Genomic DNA, 14,344 nt, shown 5'->3' on the forward strand with positions numbered 1-14,344 from the left:
CTTTCTCTCTCTGTTTCAAATAAATAAACAAAATCTTTAAAGAAAAAAAAAAGGGTTCTGGGTGGCTCAATCAGTTAAGCCAATTACTCTTGGTTTCCGCTCAGTTCATGATCTCGGGTAGGGTCCTGAGATCGAGCCTTGTGTCCAGCTCTGTGCCTAGCATGGAGTCTGCTTTTCCCTTTCCCTCTGCTCCTCTCCCTACTTGCTCTCCCTCTCTCTCTCAAATAAATAAATAAATAAAATCTTAAAAAAAAAAAAAAGAAAAGAAAAACGAAGGGTCTTGAGCAGGTGGGCCTATGGGAAGACAGAGTACACGAGGGTAGCCCACAGAGGAAATTTCTGTTTCCTGTAGCTCAGTCCATTCAGGTTGAGAATGGAGAGACCAGGGCTCTGAAACAGTTGGTCTTGTGAGTGGTCACTAAAGAACTCAGTGCTCTGTACGTGTCCACACACTGAGTTATATTTCGGCCCTGACGTCTTCACTTTCTCAAGCCTCCCATGGCCCATCTACCTGCCATCTGGAATCTTTCCTTCCTTTCTTTCTTCTCTGCATTGAGTGTATCCTCAGTAGCCCAAAGGTGGCCAGAGTGGCACTATTTACTAATGGGAATTAGTACATGCTCCACATCAGGGTGTTTTGCTTCCTTCTGGAGAGCCACCTGTGAGATGCCAACTGGCACACCTCTGCCGGGAATGCTCACTGCTCATACCCAGGAAGGACACACTTGTTGGCCTACACTAGTTTCCTACCTGGAAGGGTCCTGCCTCAGCTGCCATGCTTCTGGGCTGATTTCAACCCCACACTCCCACAATCTATGCCTGCCATGTCTATTTCTGCATTGTTACTCATCAGCTGGGTTTTCATATCTACCTTCCAAGTTCTATGAGGAAATCTAGAACATTCTTCAGATGGATACTCACCTGCCTCACCCCTCACTTCCTTTTTGCTCCCACATCATTCTAGTTCCAGAGCGGGAGAGTGGCCATAGTCTGGCAGGTAGTGACTCTGGGAGCATGGACTGTCACCACAGTGTTAGGAATGCCATGAGCAACGCACGGCCAGGACACAACAGGGCTGTTTAGCCAGTGACCCCAGGGACCTCCTGCGGGTTGCTTGGCAATGAACCCAGAACAATGGCTGCTTCTCTCCCTGTGGGAGGATCAGCCAGTGTTCCTAAGTGCTGGGAGGCTGCTGTTCCCAGCTGACACCCACACAGAAAATGTTTCTTCTATTCAAGTCTGCTTTCATGCTTTCTCTGCGGAGGGAACAGCACAGACAGTGGGTGCCCTTCTGGAGCACAGCCCCTTTGGGCACAGGGCCTCCTTCCCCGGGAATGAGCCCCCTGAACGTGGCATGAGAACAGACACTGAACTAGCAGCCTTCTGGCCCCCAGTGCCAGTGGACACAGGACCAAATAGGAAGACCTGGTAGGGGTCACATGACCTTTAGGGGTGGTAGTCAGTGGACAGGAGTGGATAGCTTTCACTAAGGGGTTGGGATCTAACTTTTAAAACATTATTTAAATCTCCTTGTGTCTATCTTCCCAAATGTCCTTCATGAAAGCTAGGATCCAACTGCTGTTTCTGTAAATTTCCATTTATTTCTGTAGACTTCCCTTCTACTGCCCACCTCTGCCCTCAATCTCTCTTTCCTTGCCACTTAGCATCATATGTTTTTCAAGGAGCACCTTTGAAAAGCACCTTTTTGGTTTTACCCTAGGTGGCCTGTGTTGAAATATGCATAGACCCAACCACTCCTGGGCTCCGTGGATGCTCCAGTGGGACCCAGTCTCCAAGGAGCACAGCTTGGGCTTCGGTTGCAGGCATCTGTGTTGTGAAAAGGTGGTGCAGAGCAGTCCTCTGGCTCCATCATCAGGAACCATGCTGCTGGGATCTACTCAGACGCTGTGCCTCAGGACCAGACAAATGTTCCTGTACCCAAATTTAAATTTACTGCTCTCCAAACTAGAGTTGGGTTGTGAAGAATGGAACTCCTATCTTGTTTCATTAATTAGCTTATAATGTTCAGGATAGGCCAAGCACTAACTTATTTTTATTTTTATAAGGAGTTTATGATAGAGGTGCTATCTTTATCCCATTTTGTAGGAGACCGAGACACCGAGACATAAATAACTTGCCCAAGTCATATTATTTTATGACACAATGATACCAGTGGTCTAATATTGCAAGGAGCTAAGAATTCTCTGTCTCTTTGGAGGTTTGTTTGATTTGCCTCAGTCATTACACCAATTTCATAATGTCTTCCATGGCTTTGTCTTTAACTAAGGCATGCCAGAAATAAAACTCTACTAATTTTTTATTTTTTTGGTGATTTATGCCATTCTAAGAGAGAGAATTTCTGAGAGAAACGTTCAATTTTAAGAAAGCAAGAAGATATTTGATTTTATTTTTTTAAAGATTTATTTATTTATTCATACAGATACAGAGAGACACAGACAGAGAAAGAGGTAGAGACATAGGCAGAGGGAGAAGCAGGCTCTTCGCAGGAACCTGATGTGGAACTCGATCCCAGATCCTGAGATCATGACCTGAGATAACCCAGGAGTATGAACCTTCAGAGTCAAGGATCTTTGAGGGTCAACTTAGAGAATGCCCATCACAAGGAATATATCACCACCTGTTTAAAACAAGGGGAAACTGTCTTCATGGCTCAACATCTTGAAAAATGGAAATGCATCTCTGTTTTCACACACAGGGGACCTGGTTGGGTGCAGATTGGGTCATATGTTCAGGCATCAAAAATTGCAGAACTATTTGTTTGCATTTCTGCCTGTGTACTCTGCTGCAGCTGAGTGTCACTGGAAACTGCATTTCCCAGGCTCCTTTGCTCTCTGGTTTCCAGTAGATTTGAGTAATGGGAGACACTGGTGCTACACAATGGTGGGACCAGGGCACTTTCCCGCTCCTTCCCTCTTCAATTCCTGGGGTTTCTCCAGCCTCATTGGTACACTGGCTCAGTCTCATCAGATGGCCCTTCTTTTGGTGGTCTCAGCTTCTGCCACCCCAGCCTGTGCTGTTCCAGCCCCAACTCCTACCCAGTGATAGTTATCCCCTCTTCTTCCTTTTGTCCCTGGAAGCCCTTGGAGAGGTGGCAACTTCCTGCCGCTGCTTATCTTCGGGTTACTCCTCACCCTTCTTTTGGTTTCTCGACTCTTTCATCATCTGTATATATACTTATCTCAAGTAAATCCCTTCTATATGAAATCCCTAGAGTGGTTTTTCTCTTTTTTAACTGAACTGATCAAACACAGCTGATGAACATTGCTCTTTCTTGAACGACTGATGTACAGAGCAGTGTTTACAGCATTTTCTAGTGCTAAATACCTGCCCTGGTCCTCATGCTGCTGGAAGTCCAGAGGATGGATGCTTCTTCAGGATAGAGTTTTACTACTCAGGGCTCATGTTTTCTATTTGAGAACATGGTAGGCTTTGTGACATCTGTGATCTCTTACATCTCTGAATATTGGAGGCTCCAGAATTTCACCATAGAGAAAGCTTAGGAATCATATTCTAATCGGGAAATGAATTGGGAGCACTTTATATGAAACCAAAGTGTGTATTTTGTCGTGGGGGGAGGGAGGAGAAGAAAATAAACAAAATTGAAAACCCTGAGTTGTCCATGTCAGAGAAGGGAATGTTACTGGTGGTGACCATGGGTGAAGCTGACAAGGATTATGCTAGGGCTTCATAAACTAAGTATATAGTCCTACAAATTGCTTTCCATTTCCTACTGCACCCCCTGCTTTCTTCCCTACCCCTAAATCAAAGAAGAAGGCTTAAGAATAAAGTTTAAAAATATAAAAGTAACATTTCACTGTACTAGGAATAATAATAAATTACAAATGGTCAAGGAGCTGATCATTGGAATAATTTTACCAGGAAGAGAGAAAGGACAAGTAAACTCTTGTAGCTTAACACCTTGGGTTACTATAAGTTATATAAGTTACTTATGTGGTTACTAGCAGTCCAGAAAGTTCATGTGAGAGAAAATATGAGAAAAGGAAAGTTTGTGGTCAGCTAGAAAAAGAAGAGTTCAAGAATGATGACTTGTGCAACACATCTTTCCCACAAATGAGAACACAGTACACAAGTGTCCCTGGACTGGAGATGCTGATTGATTCAGAGACCATTGTATGATAAAAACATCCCTTGTTATAATTTGATGCTCAAAAAATATCCTCTAATCTGTATCTTGGTCTTCTGACCAGAAAGTAAGCACACGTCTGATATTTATTTTTAATATCAAGTGTATCTCATTATAAATTAATTAATGGCATGATAACCTACAGCCCATAACCCTCAAATACTTGAGAAAGGCAGAGTGTAAGGACATTTAATCTTATCTACATTTCCTTCTGCCTTTGTTTCCTCAATTAGCATGGCTTATAAACTCAGTTCATGTGAATTAAGGATTGTATAATCATAGTCATAAGTAACACGTATGGCTACTTACTATGTGTGAAACAGTGTTAAAGCACTTCAAAAAAATGACCTCATCTAATCCTAGCAATACTCCTACTGAGTAGATAATAGTTATATCAATTAGATTTTTGCCATATTATACAACAAATAATGAATCTCAGTTCATAACAATAACAAAGGTTATTTCAAACTCACATTGTGTTTCTTTGTGGATCAGTCATGGTTCCATTCCACGTTTTCTTCATATAGGGACCCAGGTTGAACATGACATAAAGGGATCTTATCACTGTTAATAATTGTGCTGGAAAGTGGGCACATGTCACTTTTCATAGTTTATCAAGCAAAGCAACTCATGTGGTAATGACCGATGTTGATGCGGTGGGGAAGTATACTCCTCACATGGGGAGGTGTATTATAAATCCATATTGATGGGCAGAGATGTATAATTCTCCAAAATGTGCAGCAAAAATTTGGGAATAATAGTACAATCTACCATGCTACTGTCATCCCAAATTTAAACCTGAGAAAATTGAGAAATAGAGTTTAATAAATTTCTTTAAGTCATAAACCTAGTAAGTGATAGGATTGGGATTTGAAATGGATTCATCTGTCTCCAGAACTATGATAGCCAGATTCTAAGATGGCCCTCATAATCTCACCTTCTGGTGTGCACACACTTGGATAGTTCCCTTCCCAAACTGGAAAGACTGACCTATGTAACTAATATTGTGACTACTAAAGTTAGGTCATAAAAGATATTGTAATTTCAGTTTTTCTCCCTTGGATCACTCATTCTTGGGGAGATCGGAGCAATATAGAGAGTCCTAGAGTAGCCTTACAGAGAGGCCAAGGAACTGAGGACTTTGCACTGACTTGACACCCATGGGAACTATATGAACCATCTGGGAATTGAGTCTTCCAGCCCCTAGTCAAGTCTTCAGATGACTCCACTCCCCAGTAATATCTTGACTCCCATCTCACCAGATATCCCAAATCTAAACTATCTAGTTGTCAATCCCAAATTCCTGACCCATGGAAACTATGTGAGATAATAAATGCTTATTATTATTTTAAGCCACTAAATGTTGGGATAATTTGTTATGCAGCAGTAGACAACTATATAAGATTCTGTTTCACCATTATGCCAAACTGCCACCATGTAGGAATTAACCATCTGCGTAAATGCATAGATCTCACATTTACAGACAGCCAATGCATATAATTCAGGGGGAGTGAAGAAGGGAAGTAAAGGGATGCCGAGAAAATAGTAATCAGAAGTATCATGGATAAAGACTTTAGGGAAAGTGAGGAAATGCAATCTATTCTTGTTCATTAAGCCATCCATTCTGAAGACACCAGTAACATAATGGAATAAAGAGATGCTGAAGAGATTGATTAGGAAAATGATCATGAGTTCAATATCAAGGTTAATGAAGAGGTAGTTAATATTTCTGAAGTCATTGTTTCTCCAGGATCTTTCTTTCCAGACAGAAGAGAGTATTTGCTGGGATCTTGCCAGGATTAAGGAATCTGTGTTTTGACTCTTAAGAGCATATATATAGATATTTATGTTTTATATTCTTAAGCTCTTCTAGGCCAAGAAAGGGCATTCCAATCCATCTTATCCCCAGATCCAAAATGCTCTCTACCTGTACCTTTTACAAGGATCCTTCTCTCACTCAGATACCATAGGTTTTCCTTGCTGGCAACCCAGAGGGAAAATCATTAACCTCTCTCAGGCTTTCATCTTGAAACAAGTGGATTCTTTTTTTTTTTTTTCAAGTGGATTCTTAAAGTCTCAATATGCTTCCACATCCAAATTAAGTTTAGATTAATTAGATTTACTCTTTCCCTATTTTTTGTTTTTATTTTATTGATTTATTTAGCCTTGAGCCAATGTAGGACAATTTGAGTTTAGAACTTATTAATGTAAATACATAATATAGAGAAATATATACATGATATATAAATACTTAATAAGGTATAAAAATAGTTTAAGGTCACCTCTTAAACTACAGCTGTCTAACACAGGCTTCCTTCAGTCTGTTGAATGAGACACATTCTTGATAAAATCAGTTCAGCTGGTTGTGATCAGCCTTGTTGAAATTGAATAGAGAAGATAAAGGAAGAAGAGAAGGTAGCAGAGCAAATTTCATCAAAAAGGCATACCTACTACTTTGTTTTGCTTTGCAATTAGGGCATGCATGCATGCAGTTAAGTGAGTGTGAGCATAATGATATAAAATGTATTTCTTAATGCAGATTATGGCCAAAAATAGTTTTTTTTACAAAACCTGATCCACTAATAAACATATGAACATAAACCAAAACCTAATTACTATTTAAGTTATAAAGAACCTCAAACTTACTTTATTTTTATTTTTTAAGATTTTATTTATTTATTTATTCATGAGAGAGAGAGAGGCAGAGACACAGGCAGAAGGAGAAGCAGGCTCCGTGCAGGGAGCCCGACGTGGGACTCGATCCCAGATCTCCAGATCACACTCTGGGCTGAATATGGCACTAAACCACTGAGCCACCCGGGCTGCCCAAACTTAATTTGCTAAAAACAACCACCATTGTATTATATCTCCAGATTCTTTGGATCAGGATTTTAGGTAGAGCAGAATGGAGTTGGCCTGTTGCCATGATGTTTGGGACTTCAGCTGAAAAGATTTGACCACTGCCAGTTGGAATAACTGGGACTGGGACTCCTCTCATATTTCTGGCTCTTGAACTAGGATGTTTCCAATATTAGGACAGCAGACCAAAGCACCCAGACACGGTCTCCAACACAACTGGGCTTTCTCATGGCCCGGCAGCTCCAAAATCACCAACATTCTCACGGAGGTAGCTCGAGATGGAAGTCTGAGGGTTCCAGAAAATAAGGCACAACCAGTGTTGCTCAAGAGCAAGGCCTTACTTTCTCCACGCTCTCTTGATGCAAGCTGTCACAAGCTCAGATTCAATGGACCAAGAATTAGATTTGATGAGAGCACAAGAGGCAAGACATGCTGGAAAAGGGAATGTGGGTCAGGAGAAACTGTTGCAATCATCTTTGGAAAATTAAATTTTCCTCATCTTACAACCATGAAAATGTTCATGAGCAACAAGCTACATAAGTAAATAGATTGGGCCACATTTATCAATGAAATATAAAACAGTGCAAATCAACAAACTCAAGCTCTCTGTCCCAATGTAATTCAGATGGATGGTTCCTATCAAGGGGGGAAAAAAGACACAAAAGAGTAAATACACTATGATTTCACATATATACTTTTCAAAACCAGAACAAACTAAACCATAAAGTTCATGGATACACACACACACACACACACACACACACACACATATAATCTATGCATATTATCTATTATCATATGATTAATCTTAGATAAAAAAGAAATAATTTCAATGAAAGTCCAGAAAAAGTGTAGAAAGAGGGTACAGACTATATCACTTGGATGTCTGGGAAACTTAGCACACATTAAAAAGAAAAATTTATTATATTTTTGAGAGAAACATATTGTTTGCTAATAATAAAGTAATCTATGCTTATGGTAGAAACTTTGAAAAAACATAAAAGCTTGAGCACAAGAATAAAAATCATCTACATTTCCAATGCTATAGATAATCTCTGTCATATTTAGCCATATTTTCCCTTTCTATGAAAAAATGTTATATCATGATGAAATGTGAAGAGAAACTTGTTTAGAAAACTTTTTATTTTTTTATTTTTTTATTTTTTTTTTTTAAAGATTTTATTTATTTATTCATAGAGACACAGCTAGAGAGAGAGAGAGGCAGAGACACAGGCAGAGGGAGAAGCAGGCACCATGCAGGGAGCCTGATGTGGGACTCGATCCCGGGTCTCCAGGATCACACCCCGGGCTGCAGGCGGCGCCAAACCGCTGCGCCACTGGGGCTGCCCAACTTTTTATTTTGAACTAATTTTAGATTTACAAGAAAGTTGCAAAACTAGTACAAAAATTCCCTTATATCCCTCAACTGACTTCCCCTAGGGTTAATGACTTCCATAACCATTGTACAAAAAATTCAGGAAATGCAAGAAAACAAAATAAAACAAAAGAACAGGAAGTAGACATTGGAACAATATTATTTACTAAACTTTAGACTTTTTTTCAAATTGACAAACTTTTCCACCCCAGTCCTTTTTCTGTTCCAGGATCTTATTCAGCATCCTACACTGATTTAAATTACTGCTTTCCTCAGTATTTGCAAATCTAATAACAGTTCTGTAGTCTGTCCTTGTCTTTCATGACCTTCACACTGGAGGAGGATTTATAGTTATTTTAAAGAATGCCACTCGGTTTGAGTTTGTCTGATGTTTTATCATTGGAGTGAGTTTGTGCATTTCAGCCAGGAACTATCACAAAAATGAGGAAGTGTCTTCTCAACTCAAGGATTTCACAATGTCAATATGTCCTATTACTTGTCGTGTTTACCTGGCTCACTTCGTGAAGGTGATGCCTGCTGAGGTTAGCCACTGTACACTTTCTACCTTTGCTTCATAGCTGAAAGGTGTCTTAGGGAAGACACTCTTGAGACTGAAGATCCTATTGCTCCTTAAATGCTCACCAAGTGATGTTAGAATCCACTTGCGGACTGCATCTGCAACAGGGCAGAGTTATCCCCTCTCTTTATGTCTGTATTTATTGATGGATACATATTTTATTTGAGGAATTAAAAAGTTCAATATTATCCATTTTTATTTTGTTGCTCAAATGGCACCAGTTTTGGTCATTGGTTGCTCCTTAAGACTGGCTGGCATGACGTTTCCATCTTTTAAAAACATTTCCTTATCTTCTGGTACCATAAGATGTTCCAGGCCCATCCTGTATTTTCCCTGCTCCATCCTTGGAATCAATCAGTTATCCAAGAAGCCCTGGTTCTATTGGAGAATAATGCTTAAAAGTCAAAGATTGTGTATCAGGTGTGCTGATTGCTGCAAGGGTGTCACTACTTATGGGCCCTGTCAGCTGACAGAGCAAGGAAATACATGTGTATATTAATCCAGCACACACACTATGTCTCTGTACCTATATAACTGTAGATACACCTCTGGTTCTAATCCAGGCCCATAAGATTCATTTCTACCAAATATTTGTCTTTCCACCAGTAAGAACACTACATGTCATTTTCTACAACATACTTACTTTGTTGGTCAACTCTAGTAGACACATCGGTAGTTTCAGAATGATTAATCCATATCCCTGAAACACTTTTATTAGATTACACCCTTTCAGTGTTATTATGTTATTGAGTTAATACAGCTTGGCTCATTTGTTAGTGCTTACATTCCGTGTTGGGTTCCTTTCCCAATCCTATCACTTTTAATAGTTTATTTTGCTAGTATGTGAAACCTTACTATAGTTGTAAGAGTCAGAGTTGCACAAGCAGACATACTCAATAAACCGTTCTTCCCTCCTCATCCTTGCTACTCTGTTTGCCATTCTCCCTTCTTTTACTCCTTTCTAACTCTCCCCCCATAAATAACCCATCTCCTTTGTTTTTGGTTTATCCTTCCTGTCTATCTTCTGCATAACTAAGCAGAAAATGTGAACTCTTATATCCTCTTCTTTCGCTTATGGAGGGTATCATACTGTGGATACTCGTGCACTTGGCTTCTTCATTTAGTCATACATCCTGGAATTTACTCCTTATTACTTCATAGGGATCTTTCTCACTCATTTTTGTAGCTGCATATTCCTCAATTCTGCAAGTATGCCCTAGTTCATTCAACTGCCCTCTTATATGTGGATATTAAAGTTCTTCCAAATATTTCATAGTTGCCAAGCTGGCAACCTATAGCATAGGATATGCAACCACACTTTTGATGGCTGGAATAAGATAAAAAGAATAACAAGATTGATTTATTTATTTATTTATTTATTTATTTATTTATTTATTTATTCATGAGAGACACAGAGAAAGAGGCAGAGACATAGAGGGAGAAGCAGGCTCCTCACAGGGAGCCCAATGTGGGATTCAATATCTGGACCTGGGATCATTCTCTGAACCAAAGGCAGACCACTGAGCCACCCAGGCATCCCAAAAATAACAAGTTTAAAAGTAACATATCACTCCTTTAAAGAAAAATCCTCCAGAAATGTTCTACACCAAAAGCTGAGATAGAGGACTTGTTAAAAGTCCACAAAGGGGAAGTCTGTCCCAACACACAGAGTTCTACAGGTGGTCTTCATATGGTACACATAACACACCTCCTATGAGAAAGCCAGGGAGGGAAGACAACACACTCATTTGTTGTACAACAACAACAAAAAAACCTGTTGGGGTACCTTGATGGCTCAGTGGTTGAGCATCTGCCTTTGGCTCAGGTCATGATCCCAGGGTTCCGGGATCGAGTGCTGCAGTGGGCTCCCCATGCTGAGCCTGCTTCTCTCTCTGCCTCTGTTTCTGACTCTGTGTGTGTGTGTCTCATGAATAAATAAAATCTTTAAAGAAAAAAAAAAAAAAACCTCTTCCTCAAACTGTCTTCAATAAAGTGATTGTGATAATATTAGAATAGCCAAGTCCAGAATCAAGTGCTTGGAACCCAGAATTGTGGAGTAAAGGGAACTAAGTAGAAGCCTCCCTTTCCTTTCAACTTTTCTGCAAATCATATTGCTGTTCCTCTTAGCACAATTGCTATCGTGTCCAAAATGGAAATGTTCGATGAGTACATCCCACTTTCCCTCACTGAAGGTTTTTCTTAGAGGCTTAAAAAAAGTCAATATTAGGAAATTACTTTTTTTTAGCTCATTAGAGAATACTTGAGAATATGTCATGAGTTCAAGAAGTTGCATGAGGAAGACTCCTCCCAATCTCATTGTATGGTCATGCACAGAAGAGCCACATTTCACACGGAGGGCATCACCGCACAAAGAGCTAAGTGGATAACTGAAACCATATGAATAGGGCTCTAGTGTTTGATATCTTATCCTAGATCATTAAAAAAAGAAACATTTGGCCTGTGCTACTAAATTGATTTCACAATCTCTAATGATTATTCAGATCTGCAGTCTGGAGCACACTTTCAGAACACATACTTTGGAGCCAGAGAGGTGAGAGCTGGAATCCTAGATGTACCTCACAGCCGATTCAGAAGCCCTTAGCCTGTGTAAGCCCATATCCCCCTATGTAAAATAGTGACAATATCCAAACCTAGGGATTTTTGCACTAAGTAAGAATGTAGGTAGCACAGTGTATAATAACCAGTAAACAGAAAAGGGTAGTTTTTATTAAGAATGATAAAATGGAATGAGAAGTAGAGATACTGTACTAGGTGATTCTGGGAATCCACCTTAGGTAGATGGAAACTCATGAAGCACAGAAGCCTTTGTCATCACTGTCCTTTCTCCTTCTAGAGCCCACTCTAGTGCTCAGTCAGGTGGGAATCCAGGGAAGTCAGGACTGGACTGCTGCTGGTTCCATCCTCTCAACATGGGGTCACATCCAACATGGACTTGTCTCACAGACAAGTCCAGAAATCCATAGGAACTCTCGCATGTGGGAAAACACCTTTGTCGTGTCGCTCATGTCCACTAAAAGTGGTAGTTGCCAAACTCAGCTGGGCATCAAAGGGAACAGAGGATTTCTTAAATATTCAGATTTTGAGACTCATTGGAGTTATCAATTCAGAATCATCTGGAGCAAGACTTTGGAATCTATATTTTAAATACAGGCACACATGCTCAACACACTAGGTGGTTGAGATACAGCCAGTCAAGTAGACAAATCAATAGTAAAGTAGAGCATTTTGGTGTTACTCCTATTTCATTGCAGAAGAGTATCAAATAAATATTTGCTTTAATAGTGGGAGATCCTCTACATATTCTTTGAATCCATCACTTAACTTTATTTATTTATAGGAAAACACACCATACCATAGGACACAAGCATAGGTGAGTTGAAAGATCACCTATGATTTGGAGAGTTTATGTCCCTCCAAGTCAGAAATAGGAAGGGATACATCGAATCAAGTTAGACATTTAAGAGAAAACTTCAATGAGTTGTGTAAAATTCAGCCATTTACAGGAGATATTGTCATTGAAAATGAGTATAACACACTGTTCTGGGACTGAGTCCCTGTGAATCAGTTTCCCTAGTTATTACAACTGGTCTGTTTTGGAACCTTATCCTCTCCCTTTTTGTTTTAATATATACCAAAGGGCATATTTTTGACTAACACACACTAATTACATTGAAATGTTTATACATTAAGGCTTTAAATAATGATAATATAAATGTAATAATTTACAAGACCTTTATATCAGCATTAATTTAAATAACACTAATTTGAAACATTTAATTAATGCTGTATCAAAGATATGTATCCTTTTTTACTTCAGTAGCAGGATCTGTTGTGTGTGGAGAAGATTTGCGGCAACAAAACTAAAAATTAATGTGATGTCCAGGGCTGTGTTACAACCAGCTGCACCCAAGGGATAGTGTCACATCACTTTATAGCACTGGCCAAAATTGTACTTTGTCTCTCACGGCTCGCAAATTTTTAAAGACAATTCCATCCAGACCATTTTCTAGGAATAATTCCTTTAATTAGGTGTCCATTGCCAATGTGTACTCTTTGCTGATTGGGCAGCTAACTAAATAAATCATCTTTCAGAGATCTTGCAAAGGAGTCCTCAGAGGGTAATGACTTAACTTGCATCATCCCTCAAAGATCTGTCTCTGAGATGGGAATCTAAACTTCTAATTCAATCCTACATGTAACTTGTTTTCTTTGTTATGGAACTCTGGGAAGCACAGAGTTACGATCTTCATGACTAAAGCCATATTTGGTGTGTGGACTAGCCATTCATCAACTATTAAGTAATAACAGGGTCTGCGTTTCTCTAATAATGAGGAGTAAATATCTTATAATTTACACTTCTCATTTCTTTCTCCTTATGATCAAGACTTATATTTCAGTCCTAACTCGTTTATTAGTTTAATCCTGAGGAATGTGCCAAAAGAACTCAACAACACTGCAAATACTTCAAAGTCCCCCTCCATTTCCCGTGATTTTAGGGACATCGTCTCTGGGTCATGTGAAAAATAATCCTTTTCCATCTGTATACCCTGTGTTTTGGGATCCCCTTACCCTCTCAAATATCCTGAATTCAAGGTATCTAAACTCATGGAGCAGTTGTCCAGGGAAAAGAGAAGCAACAGCCCCGCCCCCAACCATTGGGAGCAGAAAGGAAAAGAATTATCCTAAAGAATTATTTTAAAACCCAGGTGCAGCAGATAGAAATAAAACCATGACTGCATAGATTGATGTACCAAGGGTTCAAAATCTAACCCCAAATGGGTAGCAATTTGTTTGGCATTAAACTAAACCAGGTTGATGAACTCAAATGCCCTCGGCTCAATAGGCAGGACTCTCCTAGGAGCCTGTGTTACTTCCCTCACTTAAGCGCAGATTTATAATAAAAATCTTAGTGCCAGTGGCATAGTTTTTGGACATATAAGAAGCTAACCACTTGGAGAATCCTATTTGAGAGGTCAGAAAACTCCACAGTTAAAGATCGGTTTATAATTTACGAAGAAAATAGAAAGTTTTGTTGCTCTGAGTTGAAATTTGAAGAGCACGGCGGGAAATATGGCAAGTTTTTGGCATAAAGCGTGGTGCTTTCTTCATCATTTGAGACCAGCGTGAAGCCCGAGGCTTCGGGGATCATTTTCGGAGAAAAACCGGTCGATTCGATGCAGAGAATTTTGATATTTTTGGCATTTTTTGAGGTGTAACAAACACAACTCCGGATCCGAGAGGACACTCTGAGGCTGCCAGCGAGGCGGGCTGGACAGCGCACCAATCACGGCGCAGCTCCGCCCTATATAAACGGGAGGGCGCAGCGGCGCGGCCCGAGTCCCGGCCA

The sequence above is a fragment of the Canis lupus genome, chromosome 35 (genome assembly GCF_011100685.1).
Source record: "Canis lupus familiaris isolate Mischka breed German Shepherd chromosome 35, alternate assembly UU_Cfam_GSD_1.0, whole genome shotgun sequence".
NCBI classification, from domain to species: domain Eukaryota; kingdom Metazoa; phylum Chordata; class Mammalia; order Carnivora; family Canidae; genus Canis; species Canis lupus.